This window comes from Bubalus kerabau, chromosome 15 (assembly GCF_029407905.1).
Source record: "Bubalus kerabau isolate K-KA32 ecotype Philippines breed swamp buffalo chromosome 15, PCC_UOA_SB_1v2, whole genome shotgun sequence".
NCBI classification, from domain to species: Eukaryota; Metazoa; Chordata; class Mammalia; order Artiodactyla; family Bovidae; genus Bubalus; species Bubalus kerabau.
Window position 1 is genome coordinate 49042704 of NC_073638.1, and position 15163 is coordinate 49057866.

At 39.0% G+C, this 15163-nt stretch overlaps 1 pseudogene; it reads left to right on the forward strand.

Annotated features, from left to right (window-relative positions):
* Positions 1-1655: 1655 nt before the first annotated feature.
* LOC129627796 (olfactory receptor 51H1-like) lies at positions 1656-12165 on the forward strand (annotated as a pseudogene).
* The last annotated feature ends 2998 nt before the right edge of the window (positions 12166-15163 follow it).

Below are 15163 nucleotides of genomic sequence, written 5' to 3' on the forward strand. Positions count from 1 at the left end.
TACAGCTTCAGATAAGGACACATTCCTTCACAACTGATTTAATAAGCAAATTTTTAAAAAGTAGTTTTACCAGGTTGGAGCTGGCTCAGAGCCAACTGCTATGGTCTCCGAGAGTACAGAGTCAACTTGAGATGGAGGGAAAAAAATTTTGAGGCTTTGTCAGCTATCAGCAAACCTGACAGCAGTGTTACCCAAAAGTGAGGCCCAGCTGCTTACCACTCTGAAACCAAAAAAGTCTTGTACCAACTTAATATTAGCAAAACTTTCATTCATCTAATTAAATTCAATCTAATCTTAATCCTGACAATGTACAAGGTTCTTTTCTCAAATTTCCTTTTTCACAGACTTTTTCTCACTTTCTGGATCCAAATTAATTTGTCCCTTATTATCCTAATATACATAAGCAACCAGCTCTAGGACAAAGTGATTTTCCTTTTCTTTCCTCAACAAAAATATCGCCAGTCTTTATACTTTCTCTCACTGACAACACATATCCTAATGCTTAACATACTGAAATATTTCCCCTATCATTTAAGTAGATTTAATTACATATTCTAATTTTTAACTTTTAAAGAACCTTAACAAAACCAAGAAACAAGTAACAACTGTTATATCAGTATTTTCTTATTGGTAAACTTAAGAACATATTCCATAGCCTCTAAAAACATACATTTTTCTCATACCACAATTTCCCTTTGATGTAGTACAAGATGTGTGTTTAATGAACCCAAATATATTTTAAAGTTCTACTAATTAACCCAATGCTGAGGCTTCAAGCAAACCGGGTTGTCGTGTATTTCAAGGACACTGTAAGAGTTTACTTCAAGCTTTCTCTTAGGCATATTTTTGTTCTCACAGGGTCAGATTCTGAAAACGGTATTTTGTCAAGCTGCTGCTGCTGCTGCTGCTGTCACTTCAGTCGTGTCCAACTCTGTGCGACCCCATAGACGGCAGCCCACCATGCTCCCCGTCCCTGGGATTCTCCAGGCAAGAACACTGGAGTGGGTTGCCATTTCCTTCTCCAGTGCATGAAAATGAAAAGTGAAAGTGAAGTCGTTCAGTCGTGTCCGACTCTAGCGACCCCATGGGCTGCAGCCTACCAGGGTCCTCCGTCCATGGGATTTTCCAGGCAAAAGTACTGGAGTGGGGTGCCATTGCCTTCTCCAATTTTGTCAAGCTAGCTTTCTCTAACCGTGTATGCAAAAAGTATAAGTTTTTAAATTTCAAAAGAGCTTCACCTTAACCAAGTTTCTTTGGAGTCTAAAGGATACTGTTAACCATACAATGTTTAATTTATTCATGATTTCATTGTTAATTTTTTTCTCATGAATTGACCCTGTAGTTCCCGTTTTACAAAAGACAGCAATGACGCCAGTCACACAAATGGAATATATACTCACACATCAGAAGACAGAACTGTCACAAGTCCCCCAGGAAGATGACCAAATAAATACTTGCCCAACACAAACAGTTCCTGACATGACACACGTCAGATCAATTGGCAAAATGTCCAAATAACACTCAGCGTTCACAAACTGACCCTCAATGGTAGACACATGTCAGATCAATTGGCAAAAATGTCCAAATAGTACTCCATGCTCACAGATGGTCCTTGACGTCAGATACACATCAGAACCAATTGACAAAATGCCCAAATGATACTCGGTGCTCACAAACTGTCTTTGGTGTCAGATACATGTCAGAATCAACTGGCAAAATGCCCAAATAACACTTCGTGCTCAAAAGAGAAGTTTGCCTGGGTCCACACCAGGAGACTTACTGAGTCTTGGAGCTTCTCAGATATCCAGATGTTCTTTCTGTTTCATCAAGGAAAAATGTAAGTTGGCAGCCAAAGATTCTGCTGGAAAGTGAAAGTAAAGTGAGATTTGAAAACTGGTTGATATGAATGTAGAATTATTCAGCACACTGGTAAACAGTCTGACATCTTTAAAATTAGACAAACACCTGTCACACTACTCAGTAATTCCTTTCCCTGATACATACCCAAACATGCCAACACAAAGACTGTCCATCAATGTTTGTAGTGGCATTATTATAACAGTAAAATGCTGTAAACATCCAAATATATATCAACTAGTGACTGGATAAATAAACATGCTTTATTTGTACAGTGACATGCTGTTCATTAAAGGAAAGGAATGAATTATGAATATATTCAGCAACAGGAGTAAAACTAGTAACATTGCATTAAGTGAAAGATATTGATAATATTATGTGATAATATATTGTATTACTATGTCTCCATTTATATGAAATTTTTAGTAAAGGCAAATTATGTAGATAGAAAGTGTATCAGTGGTTTCCTGGAGCTAGAGACAGGCCCAGGACTGACAAACCACCATCAGGGAATATTTTTATGTGATGAAAGTCTTAAAATCAGTTTTCTATGATAGTTTCACAGTTGTATAGATTTACTGAAACTCTTCAAATTGTACATCTAAAATGAATAAATTCTATGGTCCATAAGTTATACCACAACAAAACAAACAAGTAAGAAAATTTAAAAAATCAATAATTAGGAGGCTATTGCTATACTACAGATGAGGGGTCATGGTGACTTTACTAAAATGATAGAGGTGAAGAGGAAGAGAATTTGAAGTATGTGGAAAATATTTTGGTTTGGACTTAATAGGAATTGGCAATGATAGAAGGAAGAAGGTGAAAAAAATCTGTAGTTTTGATTTGAGCAGCTGAGTGAATTATATGGTTAGTCTGATTTCTTGAAATTAACCAGCAAAAAAGTTTACAGTATTCATCATGCTAATTTTTAGCTTCCTATTTGATATCCAAGTGGAATTATCAAGTAGAAAGCTGATCCTGGAGATTAAGGCAGAACTAAATCAGTGTATAGATGGTATGTGAAGCAATGGGACTTGAAAATATCCTTCAGTAGGAGAATGGACCTAATAGGAGATACATTAACATTTAGTGATGTAGGAAGAAGATAAGCCATCAAAGGATACTGAAGAGTGGACATTAAAGCTAAAGAAAAACATGGTGTCACACACATAAAAAAGAAAACAAACAATGAGAAAAACAGAAAAGAAAGCAATTCAACATCGAGGCAATTTTCCACTGTATTGAATTTTGCTGAAAAGAAAAGTAAGATAAGGAATGTTTGGCAATAAGCAGACCATTGGTGACATACACAAAGATAGTGTCAGAGGAGTGGGAAAGAACTCTCACTGAAGCTGACTGAAGAGAAAATGGGAAGCAAGTGGGAAGAGGGACCACAGATCACAGCATTGAAAGGCTTTACAATCACGAAGCAGAAAAAAGAAACAAGATAGTATGTGGATACAAGACTGAGCTCCACATTTTCTTTTAGTTTCTTTCCCTTTCTCTCTTCTTTCCTTCCTTCCTCTCGCTCCCTGCATCCCATCCTCCCTCCCCTCTTTTTTTTTTTTTTTTGACTGAATTGTAAAGATTAGGCAGTAAAATATATCTGTAATTTGATACAGTTGGTGAAGTACCATTCATATGAGATTCAGATTGATTCTGTATTTGAATGTCTGTCATTACAGGTTTGCATTAGGGAAAATTAGGTCCAACATGCCCAGAAGCCTGAGTCTATATGGTCTATGCCCCTGCTGAAATCTTCAGCAAGACTGATACTCTTGTCTCCAGAGGATCACCCCAGAGGGGATTCTAGACTAGATGCTGCTAGTTTATAATCCCAGTTTTACTGCTGTGGCTGTCAGTCAGCATCAGAAGTGATTTTCATTTCCTAGGCTGGATTTTCGGTAAGTTGGAGACCAAGACTTGGGTGATACTTTTTCTAGGATGCTGTCACAGAATGCAGGGAACTGTAGTATATATGGTTTTTAGGAAAAAAAAAAAAAAAGTCAGTGAACTTCCAGATGTGCAAAGAGGTTTTGAACATCCTCAAAAAGGCAGAGGAACCAGAGGTCAAATTGCTAACATCTGCTGGATCATCGATAAAGCAAGAGAGTTCCAGAAAAACATCTATTTCTGCTTTACTGACTATGCCAAAGCCTTTGACTGTGTGGATCACAATGAACTGTGGAAGATTCTGAAAGAGATGGGAATACCAGACCACCTGACCTGCCTCTTGAGAAACCTGTATGCAGGTCAGGAAGCACCAGTTAGAACTGGACATGGAACAACAGACTGGTTCCAAATAGTAAAAGGAGTACATCAAGGCTGTATATTGTCACCTGCTTATTTAACTTCTATGCAGAGTACATCATGAGAATAGCTGGACTGGAAGAAACACAAGCTGGAATCAAGATTGCCGGGAGAAATATCAATAACCACAGATATGCAGATGACACCACCCTTATGGCAGAAAGTGAAGAGGAACTAAAGATCTTCTTGATGAAAGTGAAAAAGGAGAGTGAAAAAGTTGGCTTAAAGCTCAACATTCAGAAAACGAAGATCGTGGCATCCAGTCCCACCACTTCATGGGAAATAGATGGGGAAACAGTGGAAACAGTGTCAGACTTTAGTTTTTGGGGGGCTCCAAAATCACTGCAGATGGTGATTGCAGCCATGAAATTAAAAGACGCTCACTCCTTGGAAGAGAAGTTATGACTAACCTAAACAGCATATTAAAAAGCAGAGACATAACTTTGTCAACAAAGGTCAGTCTAGTTAAGTCTGTATTTTTCCAGTGGTCACGTATGGATGTGAGAGTTGGACTGTGAAGAAAGCTGAGCGCCGAAGAATTGATGCTTTTGAACTGTGGTGTTGGAGAAGACTCTTGAGAGTCCCTTGGACTGCAAGGAGACCCAACCAGTCCATCCTAAAGGAGACCAGTCCTGGGTGTTCATTGGAAGGACTGATGCTAAAGCTGAAACTCCAATACTTTGGCCACATCACGGGAAGACTCATTGGAAAAGACCCTGATTCTGGGAGGGATTGGGGGCAGGGGGAGAAGGGGACGACAGAGGATGAGACCGTTGGATGGCATCACCGACTCAATGGACATGAGTTTGAGGATCTCCGGGAGTTGGTGATGGACAGGGAGGCCTGGCGTGCTGCAGTTCATGGGGTTGCAAGAAGCTGGACACGACTGAGGGACTGAACTGAACTGAGCTGAACTGATATATTAGTAGAGAAATAACATTTCTAACTATAAATGAGAGCATTAGGTGGAGAGTGTGTCATTTTACCAAAGGCAAATTAGAGAAGTAACAAGATTCCCCAAAATTTTGCCCTTCCCTCCTAAGTTCCAGCTCAAGGCCAATAGCAAGTACATTTCTTCTCAAAGTGAAAGACTGGTCTATGGTTCCTCAGAAGACAAATGCAAGGGACCAGAACTCTGTTTCAGCCTGCAGCTCAGAGACTTTAAGAGTATAGATTTCTCAGTCAGTCCTTCAGGGAATAGTTCTCCCTGCCTGCCTGGTGGTAAAGAACATTGAATGCTACTTCAGAGTTCTTCAATGTTGTGAGTAGAAAAGGGAAAAATCTCATTTTCTACTACTCCTCCACCTCCCCACATACTCTTCTTAAGCCATAAAGTTTCTGTCCTTTTGCTGTGAGGGAAGTTTACATTTGATCTTCTCCACTGTCTGTCACTAGTTCTGATGGAGACAGAGTTAATTTGAGTCCAGCTGAGGCTACATAGGTGAACAAGGTGAACGTACTGACCCATCTGTAAAACTTGTTTTTATTCAACCCAGGCACACATTCTACTCCTCTTTCTGATCTTGTTTTTCATGTGTTTTTTGCTAAGGGTCTTGGAAGGCAAAAAAAAAAAAAAAAAAAAATCTCATTTTGAGCCTCTGATTTTTGTGACTTGTCTAGAACTTAGTAGGCATTCAACAAAGTCATTTATCAGTAAATTAGTTAAACATGAAAGCTTTCCTGGGTTCATCAGATCTTAAGGAATCAACAGGCTTACGTGCAAACCTCATCTTGAATTCTGGATGGCCTGTGTTAATCTCTGGGATGAATCTCCTCAGACGGTCAGTGCAGTGTTTGTTCTGTACTCCTAGTCCCTCAGAATCAATGTTCCTTAGTCCTCTCTTCCTCTTACTGATTTTCACTACCTATGATTTCTACGAGTGTATTATCCCTTCATCTCTATTTTATCTAGGATCTGCTTCCAATAAATTCTTCACAATAAGCATCCATGATTAATGAAGAGTCACTGAGCACAGATCAGTAGAGTTCACGATCTTGAGCACTGCAACAATCGCTGCATGCAAGCCACTGATATTAAGTGATGGAATAAATTCACTGATGGATACAAAGATTTAGATAATATAGAATTTGATTAAAATACCTCAGTAATATATGGGTAGGTAGATATACCTACCCATACCTACAAGTGTGTAAATAAATTCCACAGCCTATTGATATTTTTGAGACTAATTTTCACAGTTAGCCAAATATGACAAAGTTCAGAGAAAAAAAGATGCTTATTAACTATAGCTAAATTTTGAGTGTTAATTTGTCTGGTGCTTAACAAAATGTCCAATATCCCCAGTGAATACTCTTAACTATCCCACTCATTTTTAAAAGATGAGGAATAAATCACAGAGATTCTTAAGTAACTTGTCTAAGGAAATAGAACTATGATTCAAACCCAGGTGGTTTCTCTCCAGGATCTTCAGTTTTAGTGATACTTTCCTATATAATTTCCAAAAAAAAAAGACAAAGACAGAGAGATAGGTAAATAGAGGCAGAGGTTATGCAGTATGAAAGACTCTTAAATCCACTTGGAGCTAAGATTTGGCAAGAGGTCAGCTAGAATATTGGTTTTCTCTAAATTTGCAGTCTGCATCACTAATTTTTCAAATCTTAATAGAATTTTTTGGAATGATGCAAACATTCTACATCTGTATTTTTCAAATAGAGGAGTCACTGGCAACATGTAGCTACTGAATACTTGAAACACAGTGAGGGCAACTAAGGTACTGATGATGTAATTAGTTTAATTAATATAAAGAAAAATGGGCACAGGTATCTAGTGACTACCAGAGTGGACACTGCAGCACTAAGCTATCGACTCTCAAGAAACTTGGAGCAACTCTTTCCTGTCTGCATATATTCCCAAGCATCCAGAGTTTTCTGACCTTTGTGTCCAACCCTAGATTTTGTCTAGTGACTTTGCTCTTTCTTTTTTTTTTTAATTTAATTTTATTTTTAAACTTTACATAATTGTATTAGTTTTGCCAAACATCAAAATGAATCCGCCACAGGTATACATGTGTTCCCCATCCTGAACCCTCCTCCCTCCTCCCTCCCCATTCCATCCCTCTGGGTCGTCCCAGTGCACCAGCCCCAAGCATCCAGTATCGTGCATTGAACCTGGACTGGCAACTTGTTTCATACATGATATTTTACATGTTTCAATGCCATTCTCTCAAATCTTCCCACCCTCTCCCTCTCCCACAGAGTCCATAAGACTGTTCTATACATCAGTGTCTCTTTTGCTGTCTCGTACACAGGGTTATTGTTGCCATCTTTCCAAATTCCATATATATGCGTTAGTATACTGTATTGGTGTTTTTCTTTCTGGCTTACTTCACTCTGTATAACAGGCTCCAGTTTCATCCACCTCATTAGAACTGATTCAAATGTATTCTTTTTAATGGCTGAGTAATACTCCATTGTGTATATGTACCACTGCTTTCTTATCCATTCATCTGCTGATGGACATCTAGGTTGCTTCCATGTCCTGGCTATTATAAACAGTGCTGCAATGAATATTGGGGTACTCGTGTCTCTTTCCCTTCTGGTTTCCTCAGTGTGTATGCCCAGCAGTGGGATTGCTGGGATCATAAGGCAGTTCTATTTCCAGTTTTTTAAGGAATCTCCACACTGTTCTCCATAGTGGCTGTACTAGTTTGCATTCCCACCAACAGTGTAAGAGGGTTCCCTTTTCTTCACACCCTCTCCAGCATTTATTACTTGTAGACTTTTGAATCGCAGCCATTCTGACTGGTGTGAAATGGTACCTCATAGTGGTTTTGATTTGCATTTCTCTGATAATGAGTGATGTTGAGCATTTTTTCATGTGTTTGTTAGCCATCTGTATGTCTTCTTTGGAGAAATGTCTATTTAGTTCTTTGGCCCATTTTTTGATTGGGTCATTTATTTTTCTGGAGTTGAGCTGTAGGAGTTGCTTGTATATTCTCGAGATTAGTTGTTTGTCAGTTGCTTCATTTGCTATTATTTTCTCCCATTCTGAAGGCTGTCTTTTCACCTTGCTAAGTTTCCTTTGATGTGCAGAAGCTTTTAAGGTTAATTAGGTCCTATTTGTTTATTTTTGCTTTTATTTCCAATATTCTGGGAGGTGGGTCATAGAGGATCCTGCTGTGATGTATGTCAGAGAGTGTTTTGCCTATGTTCTCCTCTAGGAGTTTTATAGTTTCTGGTCTTACGTTTAGATCTTTAATCCATTTTGAGTTTATTTTTGTGTATGGTGTTAGAAAGTGTTCTAGTTTCATTCTTTTACAAGTGGTTGACCAGTTTTCCCAGCACATCTTGTTAAAGAAATTGTCTTTAATCCATTGTATATTCTTGCCTCCTTTGTCAAAGATAAGGTGTCCATATGTGCGTGGACTCTTCTCTGGGCTTTCTATTTTGTTCCATTGATCTATATTTCTGTCTTTGTGCCAGTACCATACTGTCTTGATAACTGTGGCTTTGTAGTAGAGCCTGAAGTCAGGTAGGTTGATTCCTCCAGTTCCATTCTTCTTTCTCAAGATCGCTTTGGCTATTCGAGGTTTTTTGTATTTCCATACAAATTGTGAAATTATTTGTTCTAGCTCTGTGAAGAATGCTGTTGGTAGCTTGATAGGGATTGCATTGAATCCATAGATTGCTTTGGGTAGTATACTCATTTTCACTATATTGATTCTTCCAATCCATGAACATGGTATATTTCTCCATCTGTTAGTGTTCTCTTTGATTTCTTTCACCAGTGTTTTATAGTTTTATATATATAGGTCTTTAGTTTCTTTAGGTAGATACATTCCTAAGTACTTTATTCTTTCCGTTGCAATGGTGAATGGAATTGTTTCCTTAATTTCTCTTTCTGTTTTCTCATTATTAGTGTATAGGAAGGCAAGGGATTTCTGTGTGTTGATTTTATATCCTGCAACTTTACTATAGTCATTGATTAAGAAGAAGTAAAGCTCTCACTATTTGCAGATGACATGATCCTCTACATAGAAAACCCTAAAGACTCCACCAGAAAATTACTAGGACTTTGCTCTTTCTGTGACTCAGGCTTCTGTTCCATTTTCTTAATATGGATCCTGAGATGGGCTTCAATAATATGTGAACTCATTTAATTTCTATGCAGAATTTTGCTCATATTCATGTATGTGTATATATGAACACTTTTATTTTATAAACTCATTATGAGATACTCAGGAAGGATCATAACACATGGTTAAGAGTCATTATAGCACTGTTTTTTTCTTCAATCCTGAATTCTTATCATTTGTGGCTAGACTGACCCCCCCCAAAAGTGATATCTCAGCTGTGCATTTGGGTACATCTTCCTAAAGATAACAAGTCATTGAAATAGAAGATATTTAATTGTATGACACCAAGATGTTAATACTGATCTTTGTTACTGCAACTGTTAGGCACTAACATCTAGAATGATTTATAAGTTCATCTAGGTCTTACTCAGAATTACAATAGGAAATAGAGCTGCTGGAAACTCAAGGAGATTACTAAAGTAGCTGCACAGTAGTGGGAATGCATAGAATGAGAGATCTCTATGCAAGAACAGGGAAACGAAGTCCAACTGTGTTTTCAACACCAAGGCCAATGACTTCATGAATCTGAGTAATGTTTGAATCTGTCTTTTGGGAGATTCTCCAGAGATGGCTTTCACCTGACTGGGTCAGTTTTTAGTTGTAAAACTCATCACAAGTTCTATCTGGCATTCTCTTCTTTCAGGTGTAATACAGGAAAGGATCTCAGAATTCTTTTCCGGGTATACCTTAGGACAGAGAAGTCTAATTTCCATGAAGAAAAAGGACAGGGTCTGAATAAATTAAACTGAATGGGAATATTGGGAATATTTCTGAAAAGGGGTTAAAGCAACTCTCCTCTGGCTCCTCTGGATATCAGTTTTCTTCTTCTCCCACAAAAAATTACCATGAATGTAGTGACTCAGCATACATATATTTATTATCTTACAGTTCTGCATGTCAGAAGAACAACATGGTTCTCACTGGGCTAAAATCAAGGTCTCACCAAGTCTGCATTCCTTTCAGAGGACTCCAGGGAAAATTCTACTCCCTTGCCTTTTCCAGCATCTAGGGGCTACTCACATTTCTTGGCTCTTGGTCTCCCTCCTTCATCTTCACAAGTCCTGCTGAGTCTTTTTCAAGTTGTTGTCTCTCTGGTTTTCTGCAGCTGGGGACTTTTCTTCACTTTTGAGGACTCATATGATCAGATATGACCTATCTGGGTAATCCAAGATAAACTTTCATCTGAAGTCCTTAACTTAATGACATCTTCAAAGTTTCTTTTGCCATGCAAGCCACTATATTCACAGGTTTCAAGAATTAGGAGGTGAACATCCTTAGAGACTGTTATTCTGTTTATCATAGTGGGTCCTTATAAAATTCCATGGAAAGCCAAGTAATTTCTTCCTTCATCACTTGCTGTAATCTCAGGTTCTTTTAGTACCCATACACTACTAGGAATGCAGATAGTCAGAAGTTTAGTCCTTGAAGACTATCTTTCTTATTCTGTCCCACATCATGCAAGTGGAAAACTTGAGTCTCAATGAGGATTTTGTCTAAATCAACAATTTAAGATCATAATTAAGATACATACAGGTCTTCATATATGTGTTCATGAACACTTCTTATGTCTTGTTTGTGCCTGATAATATTTCTTTTCTGGTTATTTGCATCAGTTTTTATGACCCAGATAAATGTACAGCATCATTTTTTCCTTAGAAAGGAGGCAAGCAACTACTCCATGTATCTAGGTGAATTGTATTCCAATTAGCTTAGGTGTTGATTAAAGTTTTTTGTTATTGTTCTCCTAGATATTTTAGCATATGGTGGTCAGTAATAGAATTGCTTCACAGGGGTAGGAATATCAGTTTCTGTATCAGACTGAGAACATAAAATATTTGTCACTGCCTCTCATGGTTACCATCTCAAAACTTATTGTCAGTGATTCTAATTGAAGCTGATTGGCTTAATGAGTTCTTTTCTTTTTGCCTAGTCAAACCTTTGATCCACAGTGCTGTCATTCAACCAAACTATTAACAACCATCAGACCTTCACCCTTACTGGGATTCCAGGAATGCCAGAGAAGGACTTCTGGTTGGCCTTGTCCCTCTGTCTTCTTTACAGTTTCACTTTCCTGGGTAATGTCACCATCCTAGCTGTCATCAAAGTTGAACAACATCTCCATGAGCCCATGTATTATTTTCTGGCAATGCTAGTTGCCACTGACGTCAGCCTTTCATTGTCTTCCATGCCCACCACGATCAGTGTTCACTGGTTCAGCTGGTGCTCAGTAACCCTTGATGTCTGAGTCACTGAAATGTTCTTCATTCACACCCTTGGGGGAGGGGAATCAGGTGTCCTGGTGGCCATGGCCTCTGATGGCTTTACAACTATTCGCTTTCCTTTGCACTATGCTACCATTCTCACTCATGGAGTCATTGGCAGGATTGGAGCAGCAGTCCTGCTGCGGAGTGTGGGGACTGTGCTCCCTGTGCCTTTCCTCATCAAAAGGTTACCTTTCTGTCACTCCAACACCCTCTCCCACGCATACTGCCTCCATCAGGATGCCATGAGGCTTGCCTGTGCTGACACCCATGTCAACAGCATCTACGTCCTCCTGGCGGTGATCTTCATCAATGTGCTAGATGCCTTGATCCTCTTGGCCTCTTCCTTTCTAATCTTCCAGGCAGTATTGGGTATTGCTTCCTGGGAAGAGAGACTCAAGGCTCTCAATACCAGCCTCTCTCATATCTGTGCCATGCTGCTCTTCTATGTACCTCTCATTGACATGACTGTGATTCCCTGCTTTGGGAAGCATTGGTCACCCATAGTACACACAGTCATGGCCAGTACCTACCTGCCACTGCCTCCTGTGCTCAGTCAGATTGTATACAGTGTTAGGACCAAGCAGATCCGTCAGTAGATTGTCCAAGTGTTCCGTGGGGGCAGGGTGGGCTCTTAGGACTTTTGTGCAAACACAATCGAGCCAGAGAAGAGGATCAAGTACAGCACTGTCCAATAGGAATTCCTGCAGTGATGTTAAATGTTCTAAATCTCTGTTGTTAATATAGTAACCACTAGCCACACCTGGCTATTGAGCACCTGATACTTAGCTAGTACAACCAAGGAACTGAATTTTTAAATTATATTCAATTCTAATAAATTGAAATGAAGCTTTAAATAGTCACGTGTGGTGAGAAGCACCTAATAGGTTTTTATATGCCATTGCATAGTAGTTTTGATGAGAGCAAAAATTTAACTTGATACAAATATGAATGTTTCTTTCTCAAAATGCTGTATAGCAACTTTTCAATATTTATATACTATAAAATTTACTGGTTTTGGTATATAGTTCTATTAAGTTTTCACAGATGCATAGTCATGCAACCACCACTGATACCTAGATATAGAAAAATTATATCACTCTTTCAAATTACCTCATGCTGCCCCTTTAGTCAACCCCTCTCTCTATGCCCAACCCTGACAAGCTCTAATTTGTTTCCATGCATATAATTCTTGTTTTTCCAGAATGCCATGGGCCCTTCAGCACATAATCTTCCATGTGTGGCTTCATAGTGTAATGCATTTGAGATTCACTTATGTTGTTGTGGGTCTTTGTAGTTTATTTCTCTTTATTGCTGACTAATATTCCATCAGAGAAGGCAATGGCACCCCACTGCAGTACTCTTGCCTGGAAAATCCCATGGACGGAGGAGCCTGGTAGGCTGCAGTCCATGGGGTCGCTAAGAGTCGGACACGACTGAGCGACTTCACTTTCTCTTTTCGCTTTTATGCATTGGAGAAGGAAATGGCTACCCACTCCAGTGTTCTTGCCTGGAGAATCCCAGGGACGGGGGAGCCTGGTGGGCTGCCGTCTATGGGGTTGCACAGAGTTGGACACGACTGAAGTGACTTTGCATAGCATAGCATAGCATAGTATTCCATTTCATACCAATCTTTAACAACTTATTTAAGAAAAATTCTGATTGTTTTTGCTCCATTGTAAACATGCTGACATATATTGTTGAATATAAGATATGTCTTATTTTGTCTTTAGTGTTTATTTATATGTTCTGTAAATATATTTCATAAAAATAGTGTAGGCATATATAATGCATTGGAAGCAGGAGAGAAATATATTAAAAATAAAATAGCAAGTAAAAAGTATGATGAATTCAGTGAGCTAGAATAATAGGGAACTCTGTATAAATTTTTGATATAAATTTCAACTTTATTTCTGTCCAGAAGACTTTTCTGACATGCCCTTTATTATGTTAGATTTTCTCACAGTATATGTGCTCTAATTACCTAATAACATTGTGTCCCTGCTATTCTACATACTTCACAAGAACCATATCATGAGAGACCCTTTTTATACTACATCTGTCTATCTCAAGTATGCACTTAATATAGTTCATAAGATATGTCCTTTGTGAATTAATGAATGAGTGAAAAGTCTATTTTACTAAGATTGAGTTCATGCTTCTCTGTCTCATTTCTTTCAAGTAAGTCTCATTTTAAATTTCCAGAGTCACTCATTTTTGCTGAGAATAGCCAGTGGGAAAGGATGGTATTTACATATAAATCTAAACATTACTTGCTGTATAAACAGTTTATGCTGTAACTTAATCTCTCTAGATATACATTAGGATAGGTATCTCCATCTTTGCCCAGTGTGTCTGGCTATGATATAATGAGACATGGTTGGAAAAATGTTTCAAGAAGGATAAAAAGTCAAGAATGATTAGATATGGTGTACACATGCTAAGTCGCTTCAGTTGTGTCTGACTCTTAGGGACCCTATGGACTGTAGCCCACCGGGATCCACCGTCCATGGAATTGTCCAGGCAAGAAGTGAGTTGCCAAGCCCTCCTACAGGGCATCTTCCTGATCCACGGATCGAACCCATATCTCTTAAGTATCCTACATTGTCAGGTGGGTTCTTTACCACTAGCACCGCCTGGGAAGCCTGTTAGATATGGTAAGAATTATTAATTTACTGCCTATAATGGAGAGACATATTCTTGTCAAAATGACGCTAAAATTAGCTATAAGCACATAGTTCAGAATCAAGCAATCTATAGAATGGATAGATTGAGAACCATGTATTACAATCACATTTTCTGAAGTATCAGTGGAAGCAGTTGACCAGAGAAGACAGTATAGCATATTGTTTAAGACTAACAGCTTCAGAGTAAGATAGACATGGGTGAATACCAGTTCTGTAACTAGCTAACTTTTACAGTTATTCAAAACCTCTTTGACATTCAATTTCGTCAACTGTGCAATAATGGAGAATAATACTTAACCCATAAGCAAGATAATAAATAAATACAACAATGTGTTTCAAATGTTAGTGTTATTTTTGGCAAGTGTTATGAGCTCATCAAATGCTAGTTTAATTATGCTTAGAACAGTAGATGGGCTGCAGATGTGATTCAGATAATAAGATGGCTTCTTAGAAAGGGATCCTGAGTAAGAGGAGGAACACAGGAATGACAAGGAGGACAAGATTTGCTAGAAAGAGTACATGTTGTAGCTGAGAACATAGGGATGACTCTCTCTGCACTCTCCTGAGCCTGCTCTGACATCAGGGAGCATCCCGGGCTAAGAATCTGTAGCCTAAGGCAGGGTGAAGAGGAATGGTTGCAGTTTTCTGACCCAGGCAGGCAGATTTTGAAGACACCCGTTACTGTCAGCCCCCAGGGCCAGGGCTTTGCTTACAGCCCCTGATATATGGAATTTGCCTGGGCCTGGGAGCAGGGTTGGAAGCGTGTCAGGGAGATGTGTCTGAGCTGTTGGAGAGGAACATAGTCTTATGGGCACCATAACTCTTGATCCAACCAGTTCATTCATCAGCCCTCTGTTGCCTGGCGACTCTTCTAATCTTCCTATAAAGCCCCCACTCTTGGGAGCTGGCTTAGTGCCTGCTCTGTGGTGGGACTGAAGAGAAGTTGGTG